This window comes from Neophocaena asiaeorientalis, unplaced genomic scaffold (assembly GCF_003031525.2).
Source record: "Neophocaena asiaeorientalis asiaeorientalis breed wild unplaced genomic scaffold, Neophocaena_asiaeorientalis_V1.1 scaffold92, whole genome shotgun sequence".
NCBI lineage: Eukaryota > Metazoa > Chordata > Mammalia > Artiodactyla > Phocoenidae > Neophocaena > Neophocaena asiaeorientalis.
Window position 1 is genome coordinate 4,356,452 of NW_020174057.1, and position 26,342 is coordinate 4,382,793.

Genomic DNA, 26,342 nt, shown 5'->3' on the forward strand with positions numbered 1-26,342 from the left:
GTTCAAGCCAAAATGGCTGACATAATCTCTGCTGGTTTCTGAATATTTAAAATACAAAAAAACAGACAAAAAGAAATCATTCTTTGGACCTTTTTTCATTTCCATTTCTACCTTGTATGCCTCAATTTGCTGGATTTAAGCACTGCTGCAGTTTATGAGAGAGAAGGAGCAAGAAAGGGAAGAACAGTTAATGGAAGACAAGAGAAGGAAAAAAGAGGATAAAAAGAAAAAAGAAGCCACTCAGAAGATGGGTTTTATCAATTAAGTCTGTCTTTACATCGCCAAGCAAATAGAATAAGTTAACTGCCTTGGCTTGGATACCTGACATCTTAATAATGCTACTTCAGTTTTTTTTTTCCTCTTTTTGATTGGGGTTCTGTTTTACCTTGTTGATTCATTGTTGTGATTCTTTCATATTTTTATTTTTCCTAATAAATCTTTTATTTTTCTAATTTTATTTTATACTTTGCTATTCTCTTTCCTTTTGGCCCTTTTGTTTCTTTTTTTCTGTTGTGGTTTTATTTTACCTTGTTGCAGTTGTTTCAATTATAGTTTTATTTTTACTAATATATTTATTATCTTTCTAATTTTATTTTGTTTTTTATTCTTTGATATTGTACTGCTCCTTTTTTTCTTTCTTTCTTCGTTTTTTTTTTTCCTGCACCATGGAGCTTGTGGGATCTTGGTTCCCAGGACAGAGGTCCAAGTCCAAACCACTGAACTAACAGACAACCTCAGAGTCCAAGGAATATCAATGGGAGTGAGGCCTCCTGGAGGTCCTCATCTCAGCACCAAGACCCAGCTCTATCCAACAGCGGGCAAACTCCAGTGCTGGACGTCTCAGGCTAAACAACTGGTAAGACAGAAATACAGCACCATCCACCAAAAAAAAAAAAAAAAAAAAAAAAAAATTAAAAATACTCTAGAAGTAATCAATAACAGAATAACTGAGGCAGAATAACAGATAAGTGAATTGGAAGATTAAATGGTGGAAATAACTGCCAGGGAGCAGAATAAAGAAAAAAGAATGGAAAGAATTGAGGACAGTCTGACAGACCTCTAGGACAACATTAAACACACAAATACTCAAATTATAGGGCTTCCAGAAGAAGAAGAGAAAAACAAGGGTCTGAGAAAATATTTGAAGAGATTATAGTCGAAAACTTCCCTAACATGGGAAAGGAAATAGTCACCCAAGTCCAGGAAGCGTAGAGAGTCCCATACAGGAAAAACCCAAAGAGAAACAGGCCAAGGCACATATTAATCAAACTATCAAAACTTAATTACAAAGAAAAAATATTAAAAGCAGCAAGGGAAAAGCAAAAAATAACATACAAGGGAATCCCCATAAGGTAAACACCTGATTTTTCAGCAGTAACTGCAAGCCAGAAGGGAAGGACATATTTAAAGTGATGAAAGGGAAAAAACTACAACCAAGATTACTCTACCCAGCAAGGATCTTATTCAGATTTGATGGAGAAATTAAAACCTTTACACATATGCAAAAGTTAAGAGCATTCAGCACCACCAAACCAGCTTTACAACAAATGCTAAAGGAACTTCTCTAGGCAGGAAATGCAAGAGAAGGAAAAGACCTACAAACCCAAAACAATTAAGAAAACGGTAATAGGAGCATACATATTGATAACTACCTTAAATGTAAATGGATTAAATGCTCCAACCAAAAGACATAGACTGGCTGACTGGATCCAAAAACAAGACCCATACATATGCTGTCTACAAGAGACCCACTGCAGACCTAGGGACACACACAGACTGAAAGTGCAGGTATGGAAAAAGATATTCCATGCAAATGGAAATGAAAAGAAAGGTGGAGTAGCAATTCTTATGTCAGACAAAACAGACTTTAAAATAAAGACTATTGCAAGAGACAAAGAAGAACACTACATAATGATCAAGGGATCAATCCAAGAAGAAGATATAAAAAGTGTAAATATTTATGCACCCAACATAGGAGCACCTCAGTACATAAGGAAAATGCTAACAGCCATAAAAGGGGAAATCGAAAGTAACACAATCATAGTAGAGGACTTTAACACCCCAATTTCACCAATGTACAGGTCATACAAAATGAAAATAAATAAGGAAACACAAGCTTTAAATGACACATTAAACAAGGTGGACTTAAATGATATTTATAGGACATTCCATCCAAAAACATTTTCTTCTCAAGTGCTCGTAGAATGTTCTCCAGGAGACCATATCTTGGGTCACAAATCCAGCCTCGGTAAATTTAATAAAATTGAAATTGTATCAACTATCTTTTTCAACCACAGTGCTATAAGACTAGATATCAATTACAGGAAAAAAAATGTAAAAAAATACAAACACATAGATACTAAACAATATGCTACTAAATAACCAAGAGAACACTGAAGAAATCAAAGAGGAAATCAAAAAATACCTAGAAACAAATGACAAAACACGACTACCCAAAACCTATGGGATACAGCAAAAGCAGTTTTAAGAGGGAACTTTATAGCAATACAATCCTACCTCAAGAAACAAGAAAAATCTCAAATAAACAACCTAACCTTACACCTAAAGCAATTAGAGAAAGAAGAACAAAAAAACACCACAGTTAGCAGAAGGAAAGAAATACTAAAGATCAGATCAGAAATAAATGAAAAAGAAATGAAGGAAAAGATAACAAAGATCAATTTAAAAAGCTGGTTCTTAGAGAAGATAAACAAAATTGATAAACCATTAGCCAAACTCATCAAGAAAAAAAGGGAGAAGACTCAAATCAACAGAATTAGAAATGAAAAAGGAGAAGTAATACACAGGATCAGGAGAGGTTACTGCAAGCAACTATATGTCAATAAAATGGACAACCTGGAAGAAATGGACACATTCTTAGAAAAGCACAATCTTCCGAGACTGAACCAGGAAGAAGTAGAAAATATAAACACACTAATTACAAGCACTAAAGTTGAAACTGTGATTAGAAATGTTCCAACAAACAAAAGCCCAGGACCAGATGGCTTCACAGGTGAATTCTATCAAACATTTAGAGAAGAGCTAACACCTATCCTTCTCCAACTCTTCCAAAATATAGCAGAGGGAGAAACACTCCCAAACTCATTCTATGAGGCCACCATCACCCTAACACCAAAAGTAGACAAAGATGTGACAATAAAAGGAAAACTACAGGCCAGTATCTCTGATGAATATAGATGCAAAAATACTCAACAAAATACTAGCAAACAGAATCCAAGAACACATTAAAAGGATCATACACTATGATCAAGTGGGATTTATCCCAGGAATGCAAGGATTCTTCAACATCTGCAAATCAATCAATGTGGTACCACATATTAACAAACTGAAGGATAAAAACCATATGATCATCTCAGTAGATTCAGAAAAAGCTTTCAACAAAATTCAGCACCCATTTATGATAAAAACTCTGCAGAGAGTAGACATAGAGGGAACCTACCTCAACATAATAAAGACCATATATGACAAACCCACAGTCAATATCATTCTCAGTGGTGAAAAACTAAAGCCATTTTCTATAAGATCAGGAACAAGACGGGATTGCCCACTCTCACCACTGTTTTTCAACATAGTTTTGGAAGTTTTAGCAATCAGAGAAGAAAATGAAATAAAAGGAGTCCAAATCAGAAAAGAAGTAAAACTGTGACTGTTTGCAGATGACATGATACTATACATAGAGAATCCTAAAGATGCTACCAGAAAACTACTAGAGCTCATCAATGAATTTGGTAAAGTAGCAGGATACAAAATTAATGCACAGAAATCTCTGGCATTCCTATACACTAATGATGAAAAATCTGAAAGTGAAATTAAGAAAACACTCCCATTTACCATTACAACAAAAAGAATAAAATGTCTAGGAATAAACCTACCTAAGGAGACAAAAGACCTGTATGCAGAAAATTATGACACTGATGAAAGAAATTAAAGATTATACAGATAGCTGGAGAGATATACCATGTTCTTGGATTGGAAGAATCAACATTGTGAAAATGACTCTACTACCCAAACCAGTCTACAGATTTAATGCAATCCCTATCAAACTACCAATGGCATTTTTCACAGAACTGGAACAATAAATTTCACAATTTGTATGGAAACACAAAAGATCTCGAACAGCCAAAGCAATCTTGAGAAAGAAAAACGGAGCTGGAGGAATCAGTCTTGCAGACTTCAGACTATACTACAAAGCTACAGTAATCAAGACAGTATGGTACTGGCACAAAAACAGAAATATAGATCAATGGAACAAGTTTGAAAGCCCAGGGATAAACCCACGCACATATGGTCACCTTATCTTTGATAAAGGAGGCAAGAATATACAGTGGAGAAAAGACAGCCCTTTCAATAAGTGGTGCTGGGAAAACTGGACAGCTACATGTAAAAGAATGAAATTAGAACACTTCCTAACACCCTACACAAAAATAAACTCTAAATGGATTAAAGACCTAAATGTAAGGCCAGGCAGGCACTATAAAACACTTAGAGGAAAACATAGGCAGAACACTCTATGACATAAATCACAGCAAGATCCTTTTTGACCCACCTTCTATAGAGATGGAAATAAAAGCAAAAGTAAACAAATGGGTCCTAATGAAATTAAAAGCTTTTGCACAGCAAAGGAAACCATAAACAAGACGAAAGGACAGCCCTCAGAATGGGAGAAAATATTTGCATACGAAGAAACTGGCAAAGGATTCATCTACAAAATATACATGAAGCTCAATACCACAAAAACAAACAACCCAATCCAAAAATGGGCAGAAGACCTAAATAGACATTTCTCCAAAGAAGATATACAGATTGCCAACAAACACATGAAAAGATGCTCAACATCACTAATCATTAGAGAAATGAAAATCAAAACTACCATTAGGTATCACGTCACACTGGTCAGAATGGCCATCATAAAAAAATCTATAAACAAAAATGCTGGAGAGGGTGTGGAGAAAAGGGAACCCTCTTGCACTATTGGTGGGAATGTAAACTGATACAGCCACTATGGAGAACAGTATGGAGGTTCCTTAAAAAACTAAAAATAGAACTACCATATGACCCAGCAATCCCCCTACTTCGCATATACCCTGAGAAAACCATGATTCAAAAAGAGTCATGTACCACAATGTTCATTGCAGCTCTATTTACAATAGCCAGGACATGGAAGCAACCTAAGTGTCCATTGACAGATGAATGGATAGAGACGATGTGGCACATATATACAGTGGAATATTACTCAGCTATAAAAAGAAATGAACTTGAGTTATTTGTAGTGAGGTGGATGGACCTACAGTCTGTCATACAGATTGAAGTAAGTCAGAAAAAACAAATACCGTATGCTAACACATATATACGGAATGTAAAAAAAAAATCGTTCTGATGAACCTAGTTGCAGGGCAGGAATAAAGACGCAGACGTAGAGAATGGACTTGAGGACATGGGGAGGGGGAGGGGGAATGGTAAGCTGGGACGAAGTGAGAGAGTGGCATGGACATATATACACTACCAAGTGCAAAATAGATAGCTAGTGGGAAAGAGCCACATAGCACAGGGAGATCAGCTCGGTGCCTTGTGACCACCTAGAGGGGTGGGATAGGGAGGGTGGGAGAGAGGCTCAAGAGGGAGGGTATATGGGGATATACGGGTGCATATAGCTGATTCACTTTGATATACAGCAGACACTAACACAACACTGTAAAGCAATTATACTCCAATAAATATGGTAAAGAAAAAAAATAATCTGGAGGATCACTAGAAATTGAGCATAATGGGAATGTGAGAGACTATGTAATTATGTGTTTTTCCCTCCCATTTCCTTCTCAGTATAATCTGGGGGTTATGTCAAGGAGATCTCTCTCAGGCTGAGCAATTCGTTTTTCATTTAGGGCTCTGTCAGGCTCTAGTCTTCCCTGCTATGCTTCACTGTTTAATAACATTTGTCTGATTTCTCTTTCACTCAAAACATCCCAAGCTACAACAAGCTGGCTCCTCCATCCTCCCATACGCAGAGCAGGTATTCACTTCCAGGTGTGGGAGCTTACATACTCTCTGTTCATCTAAGAAGGGATGTGACATACTCTCTGTAATTCATTTCATTAAGGCTTCCTTGCACCTGCCACTCTTTGCAAATCTCACAGAAACGTATGATTTTATTTTGTCTAAATATTTCTTACTATTACCATAGGTGTAAAGGTCTTTTGTGTCTGTGTAAGATTACCTGGAAACAGAACTCTGTTACAGTTCATTGATAAGTGATGGATGAAGATTTACAGCTCACTTATCTATAGTTGAGCTTGAAGCTATTTAGTGTTGATATTATTTATTAAAATTTTGTACTCAGGCAAAATGAAGAGGCTGAAGTCAAGAGGTTTGCTTGTTTCAAAACATTTCCCTTTGGTATGATGCTTCCTGTTGCTCCTTCCCACTAGTAACTGGTGATGAAGGGGAAGATCATTCTCTCAGTGCTGTCTGAGTAACCTTTAAACTTACATATTTTTTGCTTGGCTATTATTATCCCTCCCCAGAATGCACTCTTCCTCTTTTTCTACCACAGTGAACTCCTCCAAAACCCAATTCATGCATATTCTCCTTTGAGAATCCTTTCCAAAATGTTTAAAGCTTTTTCTTAAACTTTGTCTGCAAAGGACCAGAAAATACTAGATTTTTTAGGACAGTCTCTGTCATCACTATTCAACTCAGCTAGTGTAGCAAGAAAGCTGCAGGTTACAAGGCCTTATTGGTCATTCTTGCTTTCTTGGAGGTTCCAAGGTCACTACACTACAGATAAGATGTAAATGAATGAGCATGGCTATGTTCCCCTAAAATTTAATTTAACAGAACAGCCAGATTGTAGTTTGCTGACACTTCTCTTAAAGAATTAGTAGGCCTACATAATTGGGCTTGTCAAATCGTAAGGTGGTTGATTATTCATTTGGACTACTTTGAACACAGTTAACATAGGATGTACTTTGTTACCAGCATGTATGTTGGGCACACAATAATTATTTGCAGTATAAATGAAAGAAAAGAAGAAATGGAGGAAAATATGAGATGACCGTGGAAATGGAGAGACAGAAGCAAGTGAAAAAACAACTGTCTTTGATAAACAGTGCTAGTCGCTGTAACAGATAAGCCCCCATTCTAAACTTAGAACTTAAACCTCAGTTCTAAGTTTCTTACCACAACAAAGATTTATTTCTTCCTTACATCATAGGTCAGTGTGCAATGGCAGGGTCAGGTGGAGTAGACCTTGTTCTACACAGTCATTCAGGGGCATGGGCGCAAGTCCTTCCATCTAAAGGCTCCACAGCCTGCCTTAGGTCCTCAGAGTCCTCTCCATTCAGCCAGGAAAAGAGAGCAAGAGTCATGCGTAGAAGGTTCTAATGGCCCAGGACTGGAAATGGCACCCATCACTTTTGCACATGTTTTGTTGTCGAGATCTCAGGCATAGGTTCCACCCTATGGTGAAAAAAAGAGGCTGAAAAATATATTCTAATTCTGCGCCTAGTGAGAAGAGGGGGTTATGGCACTAGCAATAAGCAATCTAGTTTGGGTTACACTGAAAGAAGGCAGTGAGAGGATAAAACAGTTTAGATGAGAAAGCAATCAAAAGACACTTCCCAGAGGGAGGGAGCAGCATTTCCAACAATAGCATACAGGTTAATTTTCTCAGTAGACACTTGCAGCCCTTGTAAGTGCTGTCATTTGCAAATATATAAACTGTCTGAGATAAATAAAATTGTGTGTCTGGGAAAAAATACACAAAACTATGATTGGCCACGCTTCAAGATACAGTGAAACAATGTGGCAGATGTGTGGGAAGGCACCTGCCCTCTGTCTGGGGGAGGTTACAGGCATTAAGTTTGGTTATTGTAAAGCCCAAGGTACAATTATCAATCTCTGAAAACAATTTTATACTAATTGAATCTTAATTATGTTGAGTCTCTTTCTCAGTAGCTGCAATTATGTCCTTTAGAGTAATCCCACGGGACATTTCTCAGAGTTATTCAGAGTGTTTTCTTATCAGAGTTGGGAAATAGTGATAGAAATGGGAAGGTAGAGATCTTGTATATAAAGAATGAAAGAAAGATATTGATCATGTATAGTGTGTGGTTATTATAAGATTATTATTCTCATTATTTTAGTTTATTTATTGCAGTTGAATTGCTTATGGAGTTGAAATACCAGTAATTATACCTGCCTAGGGGAGATTAATCCATGAGAACTTTTTTTAAATGAAGGGATTACAGGGAAGCTGTTTTCCCGGTGATGCAGAAAAGGATTGTGGGTCCCTTCCAAAATTCTACTTCCTTTAAAAATCTGGTTTTAAAGTGGGCTTTCCAGGAGAGTAGATAATTTGGAGTTGCTGCAAATTACTTCCTGGGCCTGAATTTCTGTTGTCCATGTAGTGGTTTGCAGACAAATGAAAAATATCTGGAATTAGATTCAGGCTTTTGAGCTGAGGCAGCTTGGAGAAAGCCGCTAAGGGGGTTAGAAGGAAGCCTCTGCCCTTTCATTTACAAAAGGATGAGGCTTCTTCACTGAAGCCTTGGTTCCTTAAATAGGCCCTGCATTCCGTCCATGACAGCTCACGAAGTATCTAGCACTGGTCTCCCTCACAGTCTCCAGCAAGGTCGCCAGCTTTTCACAATTGCTGTCATAACTGTGGCTCCCTTGGCAGGATGTTCAGTCCTTCTCACTGCCATAGAGCATGGATATATTTAGCTCAGTAACCATGCTTAGAAGTTGGGCAGAATGGGTTGCATTGACTTTTGATTTCTGTCCTGTCTTTTCTCTTAGGATGTGAGTTGTCTTGGTTGACACTGAAGAATGAATAGAATGAAGGTGCAGTGGGGGTGAGTGAAGGCTATAAATTTGTTTTCATGATTGTTAAATTCTCATTTTATATATTCAAGGAATTGGCATGTGTGTTGAAAAATATAAAATTTACTGTTACAAAAAATTAAAATGACATATTTCTGTGTACTATCAACCAATGATTGTGCTAACCAAAGAAAGGAAACATCACCATTAAATAGGTGGTTGAGATTTGATTTCACTTTGGAAAGTGGAAATCCATGAGAAGAATTCTAAGGGAAGTGTGAGCTATATTAATGGGGCACTTGGAAACACAGTAAGCTCTCAGTCGATGATAGTTATTAATAATAATTTTAGTTAATATCAACTGAGTACTCATCAGGTTTCAAGAACTGTTCTAATAACTCTATAATATAGGCAGTATTATACCCATTTTATAGATGAGAAAACTGAGGCACAGATAATTTATAGATCTTGTCTAGGTTCACAAAGGAAGCTCAGAGTCAGAATTCAATCCCAGCTAGCTTAACTCCAGAGCGTCTTCTGATAACCTTTCCTACATTCTGTTGCCCACCAACCTGGCATATGGGTCTACTTTCCTATGCCCCTTTTCTTTTTTCTAGGTTTTCAGTGTGGAGTTCTAAGAGAAAGAGGGAACCGTCCGTCCTTAGGTGTTGCTCACAGCTTTTCCATTCCCATTCAGACAGCAGCCCTAGCTCCAGGTGGAAAGGGCAACCTACTCATTGAGGAGATTCTGATGTCTGTAACCCATGCTGAGCCAGGGTATCTGAAGGAGGTAAAGAGGATGTAGGCTAGTGGAGAAAGGGGGAATTAAAGGCCTTCTCTCCTCTCCAAATGCCCCAAAAGTTTCTAGCGCAGATTAGTTGGAATTGCTGTCTTGGAGCAGGTTGAAGAAACTTTTTTACTAAGAATAATTAAACCACAAATAACCTTCCCACATCCCCAGCCACACATATTCACGCACACATATATGCAGAGTACACATTTGAATTTTTATATTTCAAGCATTAATCAACTAAGATCTGTTGGCATTGTGGCTGCATTGAGCAGATGAAAATCATTACAGCTTAAATGTTTCTGCTCTTTCTACACAAAGAATAAAAGAAGTAATAGTCTAAGATGTGTAGCAGAACATTTTTCAGCTTTGGCTTCAAACCACCTTATAGAAAAAACTTAGAGGTATACTTGTACAAGCATAAACTATATGACGTTGGTAATTCAAATGAAAAAGACTGATTTTTAAGAAGTGTGCCAGAGTGTGTTCATATTGATGAAAGCAATCTCTTCCTGTAGTAAAGATTGGAAGGCCATGTGCTTATCCTGATGTTCTTGCCACGGCTAATCAAATTTTCTTTAAATATTTTAAAGAACCTGATTAATATTCTTTCCAAGTGATCTTGGTTGGTAACAGATGGTTGCCCTTTGAAGACAAATTTCATTTTTTTAATTTCATTTTTTTTAATAGTAGGAAATAATCAGGAGCTGAGTCTGTAGAAAAACATCAATGGTTAAAAAAAGGCAATAAATAGGCTTTTGGTGAAACACAGGGTATGACTATAATAATAAAATTAAATTTAATTGTGTAAATTCATTGCTATGAAGGCAATTTCCAAAAAAGTAAGTACTACAACAAGAAAATTGCATAGATGTGAAGCAGTGTTGAGTTTGTGGTCTCTTGATCTAACAGGTGGCTACTTGATCTAACAGTAATTCTTTGTATGTTTGAATTCTCTTGAGTGTTTATAAGACTCAGTTTCAAATTTTATAGTGACATGATATGTATATTTAAGCAATAGCTCTTAATTTATATTCAGATTTAATAATAGGGAAAATTACATTTTAACATTGTCTGATAAGAAGAAAAGTCAAATTAGGTCAGCACTTCTGGCTTAGAGATAATTTTGCAATAAAACCATGTCTTTCTTTTGTGTACCTTACGATAAGCCTTTAAGGAGTACACAGAATGGGTAAGAGTAATGCAAAGTTAGCCCGAGCAGAAAATAATTTATGGAGTTCTCTTGGTAGCTTGATATGTGAGTAGCAAGTTCTTTTACCTATAGCACAGGGGGAAAAATGAGCATACTTTAAGCTTTTCTAATAAAACTTTGTTTTTGTTATTGCTACTAGATTTAAAATTTCCAAGAGATATCCTACAGTTTTGAATTTTAATTCTAGTTTAAAAATTCACATTTCGGGCTTCCCTGGTGGCACAGTTGTTGAGTCTACCTGCCGATGCAGGGGAGACGGGTTCGTGCCCTGGTCTGGGAAGATCCCACATGCCGCGGAGTGGGAAATGAGAATACACTGGGAAATGAGAATACACTTTGGCATACTTAAAAGAAAGTATCAAAACCCCTCAAATTTCAAGCGGTTTTTAGAGGGCTTTTCAAGCTTTAGAGGTTTAGGGTTAAGCAAGTTCTTTTATTAATGTTTTAGAATTATGAACTCTTAGAAATAAATGTATATTTAATCTTTTTCTTTCAATAGGGATATAGCTATCATTCTGTATGTCTATTTATTTTTTTATTTATTTTAATTTTATTGGAGTATAGTTGATTTACAAAATTGTGTTAGTTTCAGGTGTAAAGCAAAGTGATTCAGTTATATGTATACATATATTCATTCTTTTTAAGATTCTTTTCTCATATAGGTTATCACAGAATACTGAGTAGAGTTCCCTGTGCTATACTGTAGGTCCTTGTTGGTTGTCTATCTTACATATAGTAGTGTATGTATGTTCATCCCAAGCTCCTGATTTACCCACCTCCCCCCACATTTCCCCTTTGGTAACCATTAGTTTGTTTTCGATATCTGTAAGTCTCTTTCTGTTTTGTAAATACGTTCATTTGTATCATTTTTAAAAAATTAGATTCCACATATAAGTGATATCATATGATATTTGTCTTTCTCTGTCTGACTTACTTCACTGAGTATGATACTAGGTCCACCCATGTTGCTGCAAATGGTAATATTTCATTCTTTTTTTTTTAACATCTTTATTGGAGTATAATTGCTTTACAATGGTGTGTTAGTTTCTGCCTTATAACAAAGTGAATCAGCTGTATTCATTCTTTTTATGGCTGAGTAATATTCCATTGTATATATGTACCACATCTTCTTTATCCATTCCTGTGTTGATGGACATTTAGGTTGCTTCCATGTCCTGGCTATTGTAAATAGTGCTGCAATGAACATTAGGGTGCATGTGTCTTTTTTGATTATGGTTTTCTCTGGATATATGCCCAGGAGTGGAATTGCAGGATCATATGGTAGTTCTACTTCTAGTTTTTTAAGGAATCTCCATACTGTTTTCCATAGTGGTTGAACCAATTTACATTACCACCAACAGTGTAGGAGGGTTCCCTTTTTTCCAACTCTCTTCAGCATTTTTATTGTTTGTAGGCTTTTTGATGATGGCCATTCTGACCAGTGTGAGGTGATACCTCATTGTAGTTTTGATTTGCATTTCTCTAATAATTAGTGATGTTGAGCATCTTTTCATGGGCTTTTTGGCCATCTGTATATCTTCTTTGGATGTCTACATCTATTTATATCTATCATCTTTGCATCTTCCAAAGATGGCCTTGAGTTGATTTGAGGAAAGGACAAGGAAGAAAGACAGAGAAGGGAAAAGGAGCAGGAATGGGAAGAAGAGGAGAGGAGGAGGAGGAAGGAATGTTAAGCAAGAACTTAGCCAATTTTTATAAACTAATTTTGTCTTGAAAACGTTTCTTTTTATTTCTCTATGAGATATTACTATTAAAAATGATATCATGATGAGCTCTGACTCCTATTTTTCTAGTGTAAATCAGCAGACTTATTTATTTGTTTCATCAATTTTCCTTCCCAAGAAAGGAAATCCTCATCTAGTTGTCATGAATCTATTGTTAGTGTTCCTCTCTATGTAAAGTGGGGTCCTCCTGGACCTTCAGTAGAAAGCTACAAGGCAAGCTGGCTTCCACAGCCTTCAAATCAGTGAATTCAGAAGTTAGTCCATTGGCTCCAATGGTTGAGAATTCCACTTTTTCTCTCATGACCGCATTTGTACCTTCCTAAAGCCGTGCATTTGGATAAAAATGGTAGATGATCCATCCAAATAAGAATGATCATTCTTTCATTAGGTGTAGAGCTCTAAATTTGAGTTGAATTATATATAGTTTTTGTGAAGGAAAGTGTATCAGTCATCTTTTACTGGGTAATACTGCAGTAACAAACAACCCTCAAATTTTAGTGTCTTACAGGAATAAAGCTAATGTGTTGGTCATGTTACATGTTGGCTGGAGGTCAGTCATGGCTCTGTTCCTTATACTCACCACCTTGAAATCCAGGTTGATAGAGCCTCATTTGAGGACATGATGGGCTTCGTGTCAGAGGGAAAAAGGAGAGAGGTGGTGGAACCTCACAACAGCTCTCAAAGCTTCTGCATATGTCACTTCCACTGCTGTGTCATTTGCCAAAGGAAATCACATAACTGAGTCTTACAGGAATGTAAAATCCTCCCACATGGAGACACAGTGACTATTTTGAAAAACAATAAAATCTACCAGAGAGAGTATGAGACACAACTGTTTAAAGTCTTTTTCTCCATATGATCCAGCAATCCCACTCCTGGGCATATATCCAGAGAAAACTCTAATTTGAAAACATACATGCACCCCAGTGTTCATTGCAGCACTATTTACAATAGCCAAGACATGGAAACAACCTAAATGTCCATCAACAGATGAATGGATAAAGAAGATGTGGTGTAGATAATACAGTGGAATATGACTCAGCCATAAAAAGAATAAAATAATGCCGTTTGCAGCTACATGTATGGACCTAGAGATTATATACTAAATGAAGTAAGTCAGAGAGAGAAAGACAAATGTTGTATATCACTTATATGGGGAATCTAAAAAATGATACAAATGAACTTATTTACAAAACAGAAACAGACTCACAGGCATAGAAAACAAACTTACAGTTATCAAAGGGGAAAGTGGGGTAGGGGCAGAGGAGAAGGTCCTACTGTCTAGCACAGGGAACTATTTTCAACATCTTGTAATAAACTATAATGGAAAGGAATCTGAAAAGAATATATATACATATACATACATATATATGTATATAACTGAATCACTTTTCTGTACACCAGAAACTAACACATTGTAAATCAACTATACTTCAATTAAAAAAAAAAATATATATATATAGTAAAATAATGTCTTGTTCTCTGCTGGGGAACTAAAATGCCAGCCTAATCTTTGCCTTTCAGCCTTTCTCATAACTTATAGCTTTATCCTTGTGACAGCAACACAGAAAAGCTGGGGAGCAAGATTTGTGGGGAATATCTTTCGTTGGCACTCAGGCAATCAAATATATTTCAATTAAAGAAGTGTCATAAAGAGGCCTTCAAACTATACCCAAAGGACCATCTCCCCCAGGAAGCCTTCCTGGATTAATCCAGTAGTCTCGTACTTACCAGTTCCTTGTATGATAGTCCTCTTCCATGAGCGCTTCTCTTTGTGGTAAATATAAAATAATGATAGACACATGTTTTACTGCTTGTTTCTCCTATTGGATTAGATGTCATCTAAGAGAAGAGGTTGCTGTGCCACACAGTAAAGTCATTGCCTAACTGTGAAGTTCCTTAAAATTATACCATTTACTGACTTGGTTATTCTATTCACTTCTCAGAATGAGAAAATAATTTGGTTTCAAGACCTTTATCACTTAGCTTTTTCTTTCTCAAGATATAGAGTAAAACATAGGCAACATTCTTCATTCATTCATTCATCCATCCTCATTCATCTAATATTCAACAAATGTTGAATTCCCGTTACAGTCCATGTGCTAAGCCAGGTGCTGAGTTGTGGCACCAGGTGCTCACAGTTTCTTCCCTCACGGACCTTACCTTTTAGTGGGAGTGACCCATACAAATCAAATAATCACACATAGTTATAAACCATGATGCTCACTAAGAGGAAAGCTTACAGGGTACTCTAAGAACATATAGGAGACCTGACTTACTTTATGTCTCTGTGAAGGCATCTCTGAAGAAATGACAGCTGATCTGAGATCTGAAGGAAGAATAGCAGTTAACTATATAAAGAATGAAGCCTAGAGACTGTCATACGGAGTGAAGTGGGTCAGAGAGACAAAAGCAAATACCGTCTGCTAACACATATATGTGGAATTAAAAAAAAAAAGGTCATGAGGAATCTAGGGGCAGGACGGGAATAAAGATGCAGACCTACTAGAGAATGGTCTTGAGGATACGGGGAGGGGGAAGGGTAAACTGGGACAAAGTGAGAGTGGCATGGACATATATATACTACCAAACGTAAAGTTGGAGGGAGTACAAAAAAACAAAGCAGCAAACAATGTGAGAATCAGGTAGGGAAGGTTTATTCAGGGCGTGTATGCCATGTTAAGGGGTTTAGGTCTTTATCCACTGAAAGGTCTTTAAGAGGGAGTGACGTGAAAAAATTAGAATTTTTAGATGTCACTATGGTTGTCATGTAGAATGGATTGGAGAGTGGCAAACGGATGGCAGGATATCACCATAAAGTCTTTTGCAGTAGTAGAGGTAAGAATTTCTGCTCAGTGCAAAACTGGCATCTAAAAGTTGGATGACACACTGCTGATATTCTGAATCTCTTAGTTCTAGCATTGAAATTTAAAAACTCGATCTAGCAGGAAAAAAATCTAAGTTGGCTCATGGTTCATGATTTACATTACTATTCAAAATATAACTCAAGCCAAATAATCACAACTACACCAAGAGTATAGATCTATGACCCTCTAATAATTTCAGTGATGGGCTTCAGGGAATCCATGAAGCTCCTGAAATTCCGTGAAAATTGTGTGTGCTTATTATGCTTATATGTTATTCTAGGGAGAGAGTCCATACATTTTCTAAGATTCATGACCCCCCAAGCAGTTAAAAACCACTGTTTTACATTATCACTTGACCAACCCATAGTTACTCTATCACCAGAATGCAGGCCTGGGTCACATGTCTTGAATTAATGAAAAATGGTTAGCTGACTATGAAAGGTTTGAGCTCTTTTTTAGTGCAGAGTGGTTGCTTTGAAGTGGCTGCCTAGCTAGAGACTATTTCTTAGTTCCCTGGCATCATTGGAAGGGGTGGGGGATGTGTCTACTTCTCACCAATAGAATGCATGTAGACATTTTGATTGTCATTTGTGCCTAAAGTTGAGTATGTATCTGATAGGCCTTTTCCATAATTGTCTCACCTTCTCTGGTGACCTTGGAGACCATGTTTTGAAACTGGCAGCATAACAGGATGAAAGAATACTTGATAACTAAGTCACGGAGGCAGCCAGGAGAGCTGTCCAACTATGAACACCTGCATTGGATTTTGGTGATTAAGAAGTAAATTTTATTATCTTAAGCAATTGAGATTTAGGGTTATTTGTTACAGCAGTTAATTTACCCTGGCATACAAAAACAACATCTCATGTAGGAAGATATGGAAAAATGGGTATGTTGGCTGGGAAAAAGTCCTTTTTGGATTTCTTCCTGGAACCAAGAAATAATGCTGCCTTGCAGCCCATAGTGTCATTTTGCAATGTGTAAGTTACTCTGAGCCCAAATTTCTTACAAATCCAATCCTTGATTGCATGAGAGGATGATTACCATAGATAGTTAATGTAGATGGCTTTTCACTACATGCGACGCAGAGACAACTGTTTTCGAAAAAAGATTTTTTTGCTTACAGTTCCCGAGAAGAAGAGACATACCAAGACATGCAAGACCACATGTAGAAGCACCAGTGTTGGTCAGGAGGCAGAAGGAGTGAGGGGAAGGCATGGCAACAACTTTTATTTTGGTTTTCTTGGGAAAGAATGGGCAAGCTGGGTAAGCAGCTGAGCAGGTTTAGGATGGAATAGTTTGAATAATTTTGGCAGGCTCTGGGCTATGGGAGTGATCTCTAGTTGTCCAGTACCCGGCTTTGGGGTGACTGAGGGCAGCCAGATAGTGTCCCAGACTGCAGGTGTCTGATAAAAGGAGGTGGGTGGGAGTCCATAGGATGGACTTAGAGTGGGTTGTTTGCATATAAATGGTATGTTTACAAGCATACTTTGTATGGTTTAGGATGGATTGGACTTAGGATGGGTTGGTTTGCATATAAAAGGTATGCTTACAAGCAAATTGTTTAATATCTCTAGGAATTAGCTAATCTTGGGATGGGCAGTTCCTCCTCAGTTCACAAGGCCCCCAGATGTCAAATTATCATGAAATATAGAAAATTAAAAAATCATGATTAATACATAATATACCAGACATATTTTTTAAAATGTCACCAGGTCTATGTAAATCAAATTAACTTAATAATTACAGGGACACAGATTTACTAGCATTCGGTAGACATGGTTAGTATCTCATTACTCCACACCATGGAAGTCATTTTGACCACAGCACATTTCTACCAAAATTATTCACTTAAATATATAATCCAGTTGTTCAAAATTAAAATAAAGTCATAGGTATTTAAAATTATTCAAAGTTGGTTCTTACAGAATTGTCTAAGGACTTCAGAGTTCAAATTAGAGTTTATATTGAAACGTGAACTCAAAAAGTAGGTAGAGTCTACAATGGTTCTGGAAGGGAAATGCAGTCCCCCTTAACAGATACCTCTAGTTCCCAACCTACCCCTGCCCCTGCAAGAACAATGTTCTAGGATATAGTCCAATACCTAAAACTTTTCACGGGCTCCCCATTGCTTATTACCAACATTTTCAAACTTTAGTCATTTATAGGCCACCTTCTCAAGTTTTTGCTGTATCTGTATTAATACTATCTTTTGTATTTTCTTAATTTTTACTATAGATCAGCTCACTGTGGTACTATATATGTTTATTTCATCTTAAGTAGTTTTTGTATCCATATAATTTTGGATTTGAGGTGCTAAGTACATATTTTTCTAATTTGTATAAAAATAAATACAAAACTACTAAAAATCTTAAAAAAATTTTTTTGAAGTATAGTTAATTTACAAAGTTGTGTTAGTTTTCAGGTATACAGCAAAGTGATTCAGTTATACACACATATGTGTTTTTTTTCAGATTTTTTCCCTTATAGGTTATTAGCAAAATATTGAGTATAATTTCCTGTGCTACATGGTTTGTCCTTGTTGGTTATCTATTTTGTATGTGGTAGTATGTATATGTTATTCTCAAACTCCTATTTTATCCCTCCCCCCTACCCCTTTCCCCTTTGGTTCCCATAAGTTTGTTTACTATGTCTGTGGGTCTATTTCTGTTTTGTATATAAGTTCATTTGTATCATTTTTTTTAGATTCCACGTATAACCGATATCATATGATATTTGTCTTTGTCTGGCTTAGTTCACTTAGTATGATAATCTCTAGGTCCATTCCTGTTGCTGCAAATGGCATTATTTCATTCTTTTTTATGGCTGAGTAATATTCATTGTATAAGTATACCACATATTCTTTATCCATTCATCTGTTGTTGGACATTTAGGTTGCTTCCAAGTCTTGGCTATTGTAAATAGTGCTGCAATGAACATTGGGGTGAATGTATCTTTTTGAATTATGGTTTTCTCCGGATATACGCCCAGGAGCGGGATTGCAGGATCATACGGTAGCTCTATTTTTAGTTTTTTTTAAGGAACTTCCTAAAAATCTTTAAAATATTGTTTGTAAACCATGAATCAACACATTGATAACTGCCAGTGGTGCCCATGCCACCCTGTGGGAAATCCCAGCTGGGAGGATGATGTTCAGTCCCCTGAGGGTACTTCCTCATCATGGAGGCCCTGACTGCCTCTTCTCTACCATCCTCTTCAATCATCTGGACATCAGTCATGATGACTGACCTTAACTCCCTCACAATGATACGCTTTGTCTTGCTTCCATACCTGCCTGAACAGGTTCTGTGCCTTTAACACTGCCCTCCCTCACTCCAGACATGCCCTTAGGCTGCCTCTAAAAATCCCCTATAGCTCTGTGCTTCTCTCCAGGCTCTCCCTCCTACCCCAGCCCCAAACCTGTGCTTCCTCCAGTTCCCACTTTGCTGTTGCTGGTTTTTGCCTTCCTACTTGGTCCCGTTAGGATTGTGTATGGGTTTTATTTTCCACTGGGTTTAATCATGCCTTTATTCCTGAATACTGCCTTTGGGGGCTCCTTGGTTTCAAACTCTGAACTCCATGGGCCAGTCCTATCCCATTTCACTCCGTTTTTCATCCTCAGTTCCTAGAACCCAAATCAGAGTACACTTTTGCAGACTTCCCACCTTACCCGTGGAGAAAACAAGGGTTTTCCATGGCCATTCCCTCTGTTTGGACTGCTCTTCCTCTCCTTGGTCTTCTGGTATGCTCCTAGTTAGCTCAAAAAACTCAGTTCCAGTATCACTACTTCCTGGGTGCCCTCCTTGCCCTCCATGTTCTAGAACTTACTGTAATTATTGGTCTGGATATCTTGTCTCTCCTGCTTATTTGAGGACATATAAGTCAGGGAATATATTTTAGTTATCTTTGTTTCCCCAGCAGTTAACACAAGGCACAGTACCTAGACAGTGCTTAAATGATGTTTATTGAGTGCATGAATAAATTAATAAGCTGGAAATATTAATTAATATGTACTTTGTAATAGAGTTTTGAGATTCCTGAATATGATACAAGAATGGGAAGAGAAGTATTCCTACAATAGAATCATGTGAGGAGTGATTGTCATTGAGCTCCCCCCATCCTCCATTCCCCACTCCTACCCTGGTTCCTGGACACAGGAGACCCAGGGGATAGTGAGAAGTTTTACTTACGATATGGGGCAGGAAGTGGCCTGTGACCCAGGGGTGAAATGTCACGTTCACACCTAACCCCCAGAAATCCACGAAACTAAGTCCTGTGAAGAATTTTGTTAGGGCTAAATACTAGGAAAAACAATGGATATTTACTCAGTACATTTTCCCCTCATTTAAACTAAAGAAAAAAAAAAGTGAAAAGAGGGGGAAAAGCCAATAAGCCAGCTGGTTTAACTTCTCTTTTTACATATTTTCCATTGCAGTCCTCTCTTAGTCATAAAGTCTTTCTTAACCAGTTTACTGCTTTTCATTTGGCTGAAATTTTTCAATTTTTTCTGCATTAAAAAAATGCAGAATGAGAGGTTGAATAGATTGTGACTTTGTTCTCTCTGTCTCTCTCTCCTCTATCCATCCCCCTACCACTCATACACACACACACACACACACACACACACACACACACTATCCAATTGTGTTTGGTTAAAACCAGTTTCTGATAACAGAAACAGGATCTCTGCTCTTTTTGAGAAACAAAGCCCATCTTTCTTGAGGTGCAGAAAATATTAGATGTTACTCCCCACGCCCCCTGCCCGCCAGTGTCACACACTCCCTTCCCCTGTCTACTGCAAGCAGAGCTTCCTAAGGAGTAAGAACAGCTGCTGTGCCACAATAGTTCCTTACAGAGCCAGTAAATAGACAAGGCCTCATTTTCTTGACCTTCTCCACCTCTGCTCCATCCTCAGAATGAGTGTTTTGAGTCTGGGCTGTGAGGGGGAAGGGAAGGAGGATAAGGGAGGCTCCTTTTTCACTTTGCCTTTCTCTGTCCTTAAAAATAAAAGAGAGACGTGTTCATTGGGAAATTTTGCTTAGTAATTTTGTTCCCAGTCTTAAAAACAACCAAAAAACTACGTTGTGGGATGTGTGTGTGTGTGTGAATGTGTACGTGTGTGCGTGTGTATATGTGTTTCACAATTTCATCTTAAGAGGAGTTGCTTCATAAAAGAGGCCACTTTCTTTTGGAGGCTGGGCGATTTGCTCAGTGGAGGAGAAGCTCGCTGGCATTGTTCTAGCAGGTCACTGCACTTGGACAAGCCAGCCAATGAGGGGGACTTTGAACACTGGTAGCAGTTCAGCATTTCCAAGTGGGTAAAAATAATGTTAGCTCCTTCAAAGAAGCAAGTAGGAATCCATATGCTCTGTTCAGCTCTCAGACAAGGACCACCCAATAACGCCTTTCACCATGTAATAAAGGAGCATTTCTTCCTACAGGGGCATTTCTTCTTACCAGGTTGGGAGCGTTTTATCTGCACAAAGCTCCAATGTGACCCTGGCTTGGTGGCTGCGAACTGCATTCTGGAAGCGCCAGTCACCCCAATCCACTGCCATACAAGCTTCCAACAGAGCAGCCCGATGCGATGGATCCTTTCTTTTTTGAAAAAGTCAGCGCGTGAGAAATAAATCAAAGCTTTGAGGCTTGCCTGCTAGGCTGCCCCTGTGTATGGAGCTCAAAGGCGATGCTGCTTGCCCTCGCCCCCTCACTAACAAAAGACCCACTAATCCTGATTCCCTTACACAAAAGCAAAGTGTAAAACCAGCCTGGGGACTGGAAATAAAATGAATGCTGCAGGAGCAGCTGGCACATTAATGCCCCCGAAAACACTAGCTGGCACCTCACCCTGAAACCCAATCACCCTGTCTCGGTGGGGACTGGGGAGGGATTTAGTTTTGCTACAACACAATGAACTATATTTTTAACAAATAAATACAGTTTTGGCAGAGTGTAGGCATCGTTAGCCAGCAAATGATTTACACGTTCACTGTAACTCTCTGTACACCTTCCATCCTCAGCCCCACCTCCCCACCCTGGAGTAAAAGCTGGAGAAATAAGTGAACGCCCACAAGTGCATAAAAAGAATGGCTGTGTCCCAACTCTACAATCAAATATTATTTCCCCTTCTGATGAGCCACTGCCTGAACAACCCTCGGTAATTTTATTTGCATTTCCTGAAGTCTTGAATCTTGCCTTATAGCTGTGGCTTTGCCTTTTCTCAAAGTAAACCCAGACCAAACTTCTGGGAAGTCTAGGTACCAAATCTTCAGGGCAGGTTAGGTAGAGAGTTGTGTTTAGAGAGCTATATAGTTTTCTTTGATTGCGTTAGTGTCAACGTCTGCTGATTCTTTGGGACCAAGGATGGACAAGGTTGAGGAACACAGCCAGCTTTTTCTAGTACCTCAGCCACATCCCATGCTGGGAATTCACAGCTGCTGTGTGGAGGCTCAGGGGAGATTTATTGGGAAAGAATAAGTTTTAGTTAATTCCAACAGCTCAGTGAAGTCACATGCAACTCTCACCCAAGAGTCCAGATGCTCTCTCTAAGGGAGAGAGAACTGTGAGGGAAAAGTGAGAGGAATATGCTGAAAGCAGGAAAAAAGAGTGATGGAAGGGAAAGAACATTCACTTGGGATTCAGGCTGCAAACAGGGAAAATCCCAGAGCAAGAAACTCTTCTCTTTTTCTGAATGTTGCTCCCAGCTCCCCATGGCTCAAAGCCACTCATAATTGAGGTCTGAATTGGAGAGCTTCCCGAGGCTGCTGAGTGTGATCACACTTAATTTCAAGTAGCAAAGTCCATTTCATCCCATATTTTCACACTGACAGGGTGAACCTGAATAATAGCTGTATTGAGGCTGGTTTTTGAATGACTTGCCTGGCCGATAGGAATGTTACTTTTTCAAAACATAATGTATTTAAGAGTTCAGAAACATCCTTTTGCTGATCCCAGAATCATCTCAGGAATTCTGTCAAGTGTAGCTCTTTGAAGTGCTGGTCCCAAAAGGATGATTGTCTCCCAGTGTTCCCTCCCAGGTCTAGCTCACTGTGTCTCTACTGGGATGTTTCAGCCTGGCCCAGCCTAAGCCCTGTCAAAATCTGTCTTCTTTTCAATTCCCTGATACCTTGGTTTCAGAGCCTAACTTGATTTTCTTTGTCTTCCTAGAATCTGACCAATCTTTCTCTGTGTTTCATTGGTTTTGTTTCCTCTTTCAGATCTCTGAATCGGAGTAATTTCCCAAGGTTTGATTTCTGGTTGTATCACAGGGTGCTTGTGCCCAGTGAAGCCTGACTCTCCGGGGACCCAAGATGGCAGAGTAGTTCCAGGTTTCATGTCAAGACAGAGACAGAACAACTTCCAGAGGAAAACAAGAGGCCATCTCCTCTCAGTCACTTTAGGAGCTTCCCAATGGACTTGTCCAATCTCATTGCCTAGATTTGTATCCCATGCACATTCCTAACAGAGATGGGAATGACCATTATTAGCTTAGACTAATGAGGATCCACCTTCTGGATCTGGGTACAACTTGGAGTGAAGCTCATGGCTGAGAGGAGGTAGGGTGATAAGGGAACCAAATAAGAATTCAGTTAGGAAGGTCGAGGTGGGGGGTAGTGGTTGGGAACCCACTGTGTCTACTACACTGCTTTTCTTCATCTTGCCTTGGAAACTCATGGACTCCAAAGATTTTAATCGCCTCAGTGCAGAGGAATCTCATCACTGCCTTTGGCCAAGACCCCTCTTAATTTCTAATTACACATTCACGTACTTCTAATGCAACCATGTAGTTGAAATTCAACTTCCCTTTCTTCTTACACACTTCTCTCAAATTCTGTCCTCTTGACCTCCCAATCTCTGTTTATGGTGGCACCATTCTCCTTATCATGTAGGCATCCACTTCATTGCCCCCCTTCCCCCAGTCTATGGTAAATTAGTCACCAAGTCCTGTTGATTCTTCTTTGGAGGGATTTCTCTCATTCCTCTCTTTCTTTCCATTTGCTGAAACCAGGTGTCTCTTCTTTTAGTCTCCACGTTGTAAACAGACACCACATGTCTTTGAAGCCAACATTTCAGTCATATCATCCCTTTACTAAAAAAATATTTATTCCTATTATCTAATTTAGCACAAATTCCTTAGCCTCATATTCAGATTGGCCTTCCTCAGTCTGATTCCAACCTATCATTTCAGATATTTCTCCTACTACTTATGAACCCTTCACCAACCATAAAGTTCCTCTCATGGTCTTTCTAAACACATCTTGTAATTAGAAAGAGATGAGGTAAATTTGGTTCTACAGCTTGCCACTTGGTAGCTGCAAATTACCTTGCTTTTGGGAGCCTCAGATTTTTAATCTATAGTATGATGTTTAGGTGAGGCATAAATAAGAATAAGAATATTCTTAGGCTGTTTACTACTTTGGCATATTTAATAGGAATGATCATCTCTGTACTCACAAGTGTATTGGTCAATGCATTAATTATCTATGGCTGCATAACAAATTACCTCAAAAACCTAATGGCTGAAAACAATATTTATCTCACAATTTCTATAGGTCATGAACCTAGACGTGGCTTAGCTCGTGATTTGGCTCAAGATTTTTTAATGAGGTTTCACTCAAGTTGTTGGCTGGGACTGAAGTTTCATCTAAAGTCTCAGCTGGGATGGGGGATCTACTTCCAAGCTCAGTCGTGTGGTGTTGGCAGGTCTGGGTCCCACACCACATGAGCCTCTACACAGGGCTGTCTCATAACATAACAATGACTTTCTCCAGGATGACTGATCCGAGAGAGAGCATGAGAAAGTACACCCAGGATGAAAGCCACATTTTTTTATAACCTAATTTCGGAAGGACATTCTGTCAGTTCCGCTACAATCTGTTCATTAAAAGTGAACCAATAAGTCCAGCCCATACTTAAAGGGAGGAGATGATACAAGGGCATGCATACCAATGGGCAGGAATCACTGCTGGCCATCTTAGAGGGTACCTACCATAGTCAGGGACTCTTGGTTGACAGAAGGTTAACTCAAGTTACTTTAAGAAAGTAGGAAATTTATTGGAAGAATATAGAAGCATCCTATAAAATTGAAGAAAGACGTGTAGAAACGAAGGGTCTCAGGAACTCCATATAGTGCATCAACCATCCCTTCTCTAACATTTTCTTTACATTAGTTCTAGAACATCACAGCCTGCTTAATTTTTCTCCTACTCATTGAGATGGTTATTCTCAGATTTCTTTACTAATTTTTTTCTTTTTCCTTCTTTTTAAATGTTGAAGTGCCTCAGGGATTAGGCTTCAAACCACTTCTCTGTTCTATCTAAACCCACTCCTTAGGAAATATCATATAACCTCATGTTTTAAATGGCATTTATATATTAAATAATTTCTTTATTAGTTAAGATAATGCTAGCTGCTATAACAAATTCTAATTAAGGCTGGTAGACATCTATTTCTAACGGACAGAAAGTCCAGAGTGGGTGTTCTTTTTTTTTTTTTTTGCGGCTCAGCGGCCATGGCTCACGGGCCCAGCCGCTCCGCGGCATGTGGGATCTTCCCGGACCGGGACACGAACCCGTGTCCCCTGCATCGGCAGGCAGACTCTCAACCACTGCGCCACCGGGGAAGCCCCAGAGTGGGTGTTCTTGATCAGTGGATAGCACTCCTCAGAGTGGAGGTTTAGGCTCCTTCCATTTTGTGGTTCTGCTCTCTTTAACTTAACACAGCTTTTAAAGTTGTCATATTTGTTTGTAAGAAGCTAGAAAAAGATGAAAGAGTATGAAGGCTCAGGCACAATAGATTTTTATGGGCCAGGCCTGGAATTGTATCTATCATTTTCATTCATATGTATGGCTAGAATTGTCATATGATTAGATTAAATTGCAAAGGTGGTTGGAAATTTTAATCCAGATCTGAACCCAGGAAGAAAAGCAGGTTTGGGGGTGAGTCTCTAATCACACATAATTTTTTGTCTTTTTACCTTTTGCTGGAAACTTTCTTTCTTCTTTTAACTCCTGACTCACTTATCTACTTGCCTAGTTGGTATCAACCTGGGTAACATGCTACAAACTATGTGACTAGAAAGGAAAAATAATTTACCTTTTGGAATTTCAGTTTCAAATACCCTAGAGAAGACTCTTACTGGCCCTGGTGGGTCACCTGAGTGCTGTTTCCTGTGGCCAGGAAAATGGGATGTACTGATTGGTCTTGCCCACACTGACTAAAAAGATGGAAAGTGAATGAATTGGAGGTAGCCATTGGAACAGTTTCTGTGAGCTGGGCAGATGCCACAATTTGTGCCTTCCTCTCAAAGTAACTGATGCTGATACAAAGCGTAGACGTTGAGGTAAATATTGCTAAAGCATAGACTTTAACTCATCAAGTTCATCGGGCTTGTGTGACATCATATAGCAAACACTGTGACATTAATTAAATCAAATTAATTAACGAATTAATTCAGTGTTTATTAAGGCCCTGCTACATACAAGGCCCTGTGTGCGATGCATAGAGTACTCTTAGAGGCAGGGAATACAGCAGGCACTCAGAAACTACACCTAAATCACTGTCATATTCTTGTGACTCGGAGATTCTTTTCCTCTGGACAGGAAACTGTCCTGCTTGACTTCACCTTAGCACCAGGACTCAGTCTTATCAGTGCCATCACTGGAATCTTTGAGGGGGTTCTGCCAGTGATTCTTAGATTCTACTACTGGGAAGAGCAACAAAACTAAGATTTCTGTCAGTGTGGGAGGTGAAACGTCATGCAGTGTTTCCTGGCTCTTTATCTGTGAAGATTGCTGAGGAGAATCTTATTTCAAACCTATTTCCTCCAAAAGAGTGATGAATAAGCTGCACTTATTTATAGTTGTTTGAAACAGTATCTCCCTTAT

At 38.6% G+C, this 26,342-nt stretch overlaps 1 long non-coding RNA gene across 1 annotated transcript in view; it reads left to right on the forward strand.

Moving 5' to 3' along the window:
* Positions 1–26,342, forward strand: part of LOC112405839 (uncharacterized) — a 306,771-nt gene that overhangs the window by 23,984 nt on the left and 256,445 nt on the right. Inside the window, exon 2 of the long non-coding RNA XR_003004435.1 lies at positions 8,818–8,873. This is a non-coding gene — a long non-coding RNA (uncharacterized LOC112405839). The remainder of the gene's footprint in view (positions 1–8,817; positions 8,874–26,342) is intronic.